A 6666-nucleotide genomic window follows, 5' to 3' on the forward strand; every position below is an offset into this window, starting at 1 on the left:
GAGACTTAGTCCATGCCACTAAAACTGCTATCTCAACTAGTGATAATTATTCTGAATATCCAAAGCTCGTAGGATCTGATCATCAAACGACGATAGGGCCCTTTTATTTTCAATCCCATTCACCACTTTCCCTAGCCATAGACGAACTGACAACCATACCCCCTCAACACTGTCATGGACCCCTTCCATCCTAGCCTTATAGCGTCTTTGTCATAGGCGCCAAGTTAGAATGCTTGGCAACAACCCAATCAACAAATCCCTTTTAGTAGATTTTTTTCGCACAAGCCATCCATACTACTACGCGATTCCACCACATAGCAGAGTGCATGCATGGTACTCCCAGTGCCACAGCTGCCATTTGCTAAACCTTCTGTGCAATATCTCCTGAAGCAAGGACATGGTCTAGCATTTCCATTTGAGGAAAGACACAACAATCACAACTAGAAGCTAGAATAATACCACGAGATTGCACTCTATCATCTATAGACAGGCATTTGAAGCGGGCTCTCCACATGCAAACCAAGATCTTTTTAGGCAATAAACGATTCCAAATCCAGTCCATCCATGGAGAAATCTCACCCTTGACTCGGATTAATTCCCATGCACTAGCCGATGTAAATAGACCATCCTTTGTTGGTTTCCATATTAACTTATCATGCACTACCTGCACAAATTCTCTTTTGCACTTCCTCTGCAGTCTCAGCCGTAACTAATTACTTTAAAAGCCCTGAGTTTCAATCATCTCTAGTCCAAACATATTTGACTTGCAGGTTAGGATTCCCCACCATATTAACTTTGTCACATAAAGGGCCATCCGATATCCATCTATCGAACTAGAATGAAGCCCATCCCTCCCTCACATTGATTTTTACATGCTCACATACCTCTAAAATGACCGAGACCACTAACCTCCATAATCCCAACCCAGTTTGTGGGCAAGCCACCAAGGAGTTATGACCTTTTTTCACATATTTAGCCAAGAAAAATCGTGACCACAAAGAATCCGTAGACATAAGACGCCAAGCCAATTTCATATGCATAGTAGGTTGAATTTCCGAGAAATCTCTCAACCCCAGGCCTTCCTCACTTGTTGGCTTAGAGACCAAGCACACCATTTAGCTTTAGCCTTCCCACTCTATTCTCTCCAAAAAATGTAGAAAGTACTGCATTAATCTTTTTAATAACAATCTTTGGCACATCCATGACAACAAGCAAATGAGAAGCCATACTAGAGAGTACATGCTTGAGCAAAACGAGCCTCCCACCTTGCGACAATAATTTCGTCTTCCATCCCGCCACTTTTGATTGAACTTTAACAACCAACTGCACCAAATGACAAGCCTTGAGCCTACCATTCACCAATGGAACTCCCAAGTATATCACAGGAAAATAACCCTCCACAAAACCAGTAATCTGCACCAGGCCACATCTCCTAGCTGCACTAATGTTCTTGGCAGTGTATATGGCAGACTTCTCTTTACTAATCAGTTGCCCAGACCACTTCTCATAAATAGACAAAGTGCTCACAAGCCTTCTCAATGATCTTTTCTCTCCATTTAGAAAAACCAAAATATCATCCACATAGAGGAGATGCGATATCAGAGGGGCTCCCATGGGGTGATGGAATTTCCCAATGCGCCCCTCTTCAAACTGCTTACTTAGTAGATGTGATAAAACCTCTTCCATCAAAATAAACAAATAGGGAGAAAGAGGATCCCTTGATGAAGCCCTTTTCTAGGCAGGAAAAAACCTTTATAAGTATCGTTCATCATCACGTAATACCATGAAGACTTCACACACTCTGTCACCAATTTACAAAACCTGTGAGAAAAACCAAAACCTATACGGATTGTGAAAAGAAAATCCCAATGCACCCTATCATATGCCTTTGTCATATTTGTCTTTACCATAACATTCCCTCCTTGAACCTTTTTATTAATGGCATGAGCCATCTCTTGTGCAAGAGAAATATTTTCAAAAACATTACACCTAGGTATAAAAGCTCCTTGCTCAAGGAGATCAAATGAGGCAATAATCTTGTCAACCTATTCACTACGGTCTTTGATAAAATCTTGTACGCAACCGTGCAAAGACTAATTGGCAGAAATTTATCAAAACTCTTAGGATCAGGTACCTTTGGAATAAGGACAATATACGAAGAAGCATAATACCTCGGCAACTCAGATCCATTGAAAAAATCCCTTGTCACCTCCACTACATCCTCCTTCACAATATCCCAGCAAGAGATATAAAAAGAAGAATCGAAACCATCCAGCCCTGGGCTACTCTGCCTCAGAATGGAAAACATGGCTGCCTTAACCTCTTCCTCCGTCGGCACTTGACATAAACCTAGGTTAGCATCCACCAAAGCCATAGTATTTAACAAAGACGAAAGATCAGCTTGCTCTACATCCTGCTTAGTCGAGAGAAAATGTTTAAGTAATCCAACAAAGTCTCATCCGCAAGCTGCATATGTGTAATAACGGAAGCTTTTTGTCGTTGATTAACCACAACATGAAAAAATTTGGAATTCTGGTCCCCCACCTGAAGCCATTTCTTCTTGGCTAATTGGGCTAGTCTAATCTCTTCTCTTTTCTCCCAAACATCAAGTTCGAGCTTAGTGACAAGATAATCAGTTTCAGTCTCCTCTGAGTAACCAAATTGGAGTTGTTTCTCGAGTGACTCTAAGCTTTCTTCAAGGTCTTTTATATTTACATCCATATGACCAAACACAACTTTATTCCAAGTAAGAAGTTCAGTCTTTCTTCTTTTCAGTTTAGCCACCACTTCACAAAACCCGAACCATGAGTAGGCTTCTCCTAGACTTCCTTCACAAAACTGAGAAATGATACATGAGAACATCACATGTTTTGAAACTGAAAGGGAGAAGAACCATACCTCATCACCACCCTTGCTAATTGAACCACCATAGGACTATGGTCCGAAGATTTCCTCTTAATATACTCCAATTCTACCGTCTCAAACTGAAAAGAGAATGCCATATTGACCAGCGCCCTATCTAGATGTGCCCATCTTTTTGCATTACCACCAATTCTTGAGCAGTCCTCCCTAATTATGTTGAAGTCCCCCACAATAAGCCAAGGGTGATGACTCATATGGATAGCCACAAAACTCTGCCATAAATCCCTTCGTTCTACTTAAGTGCACTTAGTGTAAATAAAAGTCACTAACGTCTTCGTAGATGCCAAGAAAAACCATCCAGTCAACATCTGATTAGACAAACTCAAGACTTCAAGAACATAAGGATCCCTCCATAACAACCATATTTTACCCCTCATCCCTTCATTATAGCAGTAGCTATTAAAACCCAAAAAACTAGCTAACTGCGGCAATTAATTCACTCTTGCAAAAGGCTTGAAAAGAGCTACAGTAGCCCTATTATACTTAGTAACCAAACTATGCAACTTACGTCTAGAACTGCCTAACCCCATATGTTCCAGACAAGAATGGCGTTCGTCATAAATTTAATTTCGCGGTGCAGGTAGACATATGTTGTGAGTGACGTACAACCTGATTCTTCTCCTTATAACTTAACGCATAGCCATGATAATTCTCTGAGTCATACCCATTTTGCTTTGCTAACCCTGCAAGGTTTTCCTTTTCCTCCCCCATCAGAACTATGCGATTCACAGACAGACTCATCCTCCATATGCGATTTCAGCAGAATTCTACTTTCCATTTGTAGAGCTTTTGTTGCCCTAGCAGAATGACTACATTCCCCACCAGGCGTCATATGAGGGCCAAAACATGATGCTCGTCCATCACACTAATAGTGGGAATATCAAGCAATTCCCAGGACTTCACGATCGCTAGATGAATATCATCAATAGGTGGCCTAGATCTCACAAACTTCAGGACAAGAGCAAAATAAAAGTTTTCTATGGCCTTCGACATCTCTGGCTCCATGAAGACGAAACCAAGTTCTCCATCAACATCAACAGGATAGCGCATCTGAAGCTTAAAGGAAGATTGTGCCGCTTCCTTGGACACAAATTGAACATACGATAAAGGACCCCCATCCCCTGCATGAGCCCTCGCCGAGGAAGGAGGGGCGGAGGGCGCCGCCATGGGCTAACCCTAGGCGAGAAAACCAACGAAAGCCAAAAAAGGAAATCCCGAATTCTACGAAGCGATTTCAAAAGCCCCCCCTCCAACTATTTTATTGCAATGTCTTTTTTTTCCACAAATTTTTAAAACAATGTTGGGCTTAGGGTTTGGGGCTTGGGCATTACAAACCCACTTAGTCAACTCAACCAACCTCTCACAGCAGACAAGATAACCACTTTCATGCATGTGGCCTCTAGAGAACTTCATCATCTTTGTTACCCTAGCCTCTTTCACAATTTGAAACAATGCCTTTAATTCTTCCTAGTCACTTTCTGCACCAAAGTCAAAACCCTAGGTTCTCTCAGTGTTCAACTCTGAATCATCTATTTTCAAACAGATAATAGCTCAACTCAAAAGCTTATCAGGCCCATTGGAAATTCAGCCCCAAAGTCAATAAATTTCTCTATTGATAAACCCATCTGGGAAACCCTGCATAGCCTTTAACCCATACCAACTTGAAAAACGTCCAGCCTAACTTCAAAATCAAAACATCAACATGTAAACTCCTTCAATAATCCAAACAGAAGTCCCCTGCCTTATAAATGAATCTCCCCTCTCTGAAGAACACCATAACAAAACATCAACCTTGAAGAGGAGGATAAATCACTCACCAGAGAAAAGAGCTCAACCTCAACCTACAAAAATTTCTTTTATCTCAAATCGATTATCCCAATGACTACTGAAGAAGAAGAAGACTTTTCAAGCAAAACTCATCCTGCAGTAAACAAGAAGTTGAGTAAATAGAAGATCCTCAATATGAAATTTTGATTGCAAAATACATCAAGTCTGCTGGAAAAAAGAAGGGAGCACCGATGCGTCACTCAAAGAAGAATCGATTTTCTCCATACCAACAAGCAGAAGTAGAAAATTTGGGTAACAAGTCTCAGACCCAAATTATGAATCTTTTTTCGCTTTCTCCAATGACCAATATGGCGGGGCCAAAACTGCCACCACCTCAACCATGAGGCTTCTAACATAGAATAGCTTGGGAATAGCCCACCCCTAGGCAATTAGAAGTTTAAGGAAAAATATCAGGACTCAAAATCTTGATCTTGTTTTCCTATTAGAATATCTATGTTGTGAATAGATAATTTTTCTAGTACGTACATTTTTCCCTATTTGGAAAATGGGGAGGCCTTTTGTTTATGTGGAGTCAGGCTTTGGATGTTCTAACATATGGATCCTTAAATTAAGGCATAAAATAATTTTAGTCTATTTATTTAATTTTAATAATTATCATAAATACTTTTTGGATTATTATTATTATTTTAGGGGATAAATGTAGTTAAATTATTAGTTTAGATTGTACTAAGTTTTGAATCCAAATCCATTGATTGAGTTCCCCTTAAAATTTACTACCAACTTTTATCTAAAACTCTCATAGTTCTTAAAATCTTAGCCACTGATTGGATAAATCTTACATGTTTAAGTTATCGCCAACCAAATTCCTCTCAATCCCACAATGCCACAAGTATCGTATTATTCAAGCAGTAGATCATGATCCTCACAACTTCCTCGTATAGTTTCAGACCTTCACAAAAACTCCACGTCTGTCACCCTTCCTCTTTTCTCAGTGTTCGTGACCGAACTTCCCTCTGCGTCAATCACAAATAGAATTCCATCGAAACTCGTCAACGCCCTTATCCCGTCTATATATCTCCCATTCCTCTCAAATTTCAAAACACAGACCCAACTCTCTAAATTTCATTCTTCCTCTAGTAAGTCCCTGCCGAGCAGCCCTTCGTTTTTGAATGTCTGCTTGGTCTTTTTGTGATAGTTGAAAGTGGGTTTTTAAGTTTTTTATATAAAGCCTGTTACGCGTACGGAAGTTAATCCTTTTGAATAATATTACCCTTATGTGCCTAAAATTATAGCTTTTGTGGTCTGTAAATTTCTTATGGCAACATGTGGTACAAGTACTAGGGCTGGGCTTCGACTCGATGGAGTCAAAAAGCCCGACTCCGATTATAAGCAAACTCTGACTCCGATCGAAGTTATCGGAGTCGGAGTCGGAGTCAGAGTGTTGGAGCCACACAGAGAGAGAGAGAGAGAGAGAGAGAGAGAGAGAGAGAGAGAGAGAGAGAGAGGCCTTGGTGGCTGCCATCGTCGAATGACGGCAGCGTTAATGCTGCTAAAGCCAATGGAGCCACCTTTTGGGAGAACTTAAGTTGCCATTATTGCCTATCAAACCACTATCAAACCATCTCCAGACTAATGGGTTTGCTGGCCATAGAGACTATACTCATCAGAGTCTAAACCACCTGTATTTCTCCTTTTGCAAGATGGTTGCACAAAAACATAAAAGGAAATGACAGAGAGCAGAGACTCGATGTTGACGACGAATAGGAGCTCGGATATGAGAGACCAAAAAATAGGTATAAACAAACGAAGGGTGGGGATTGGTGCCTCGAAAAACACTAACGGTTTGAAACCTTGAATCAAAACTTTAAAAATAAAATAAAACAAAACAAAAAACTCAAAAAGAAAGAAAGTCTTGACAGTGATTTGAAAAGTAAAAACTCAAAAAAGATAAAAAGA

Source organism: Juglans regia, chromosome 1, assembly GCF_001411555.2.
Source record: "Juglans regia cultivar Chandler chromosome 1, Walnut 2.0, whole genome shotgun sequence".
Lineage (NCBI taxonomy): Eukaryota > Viridiplantae > Streptophyta > Magnoliopsida > Fagales > Juglandaceae > Juglans > Juglans regia.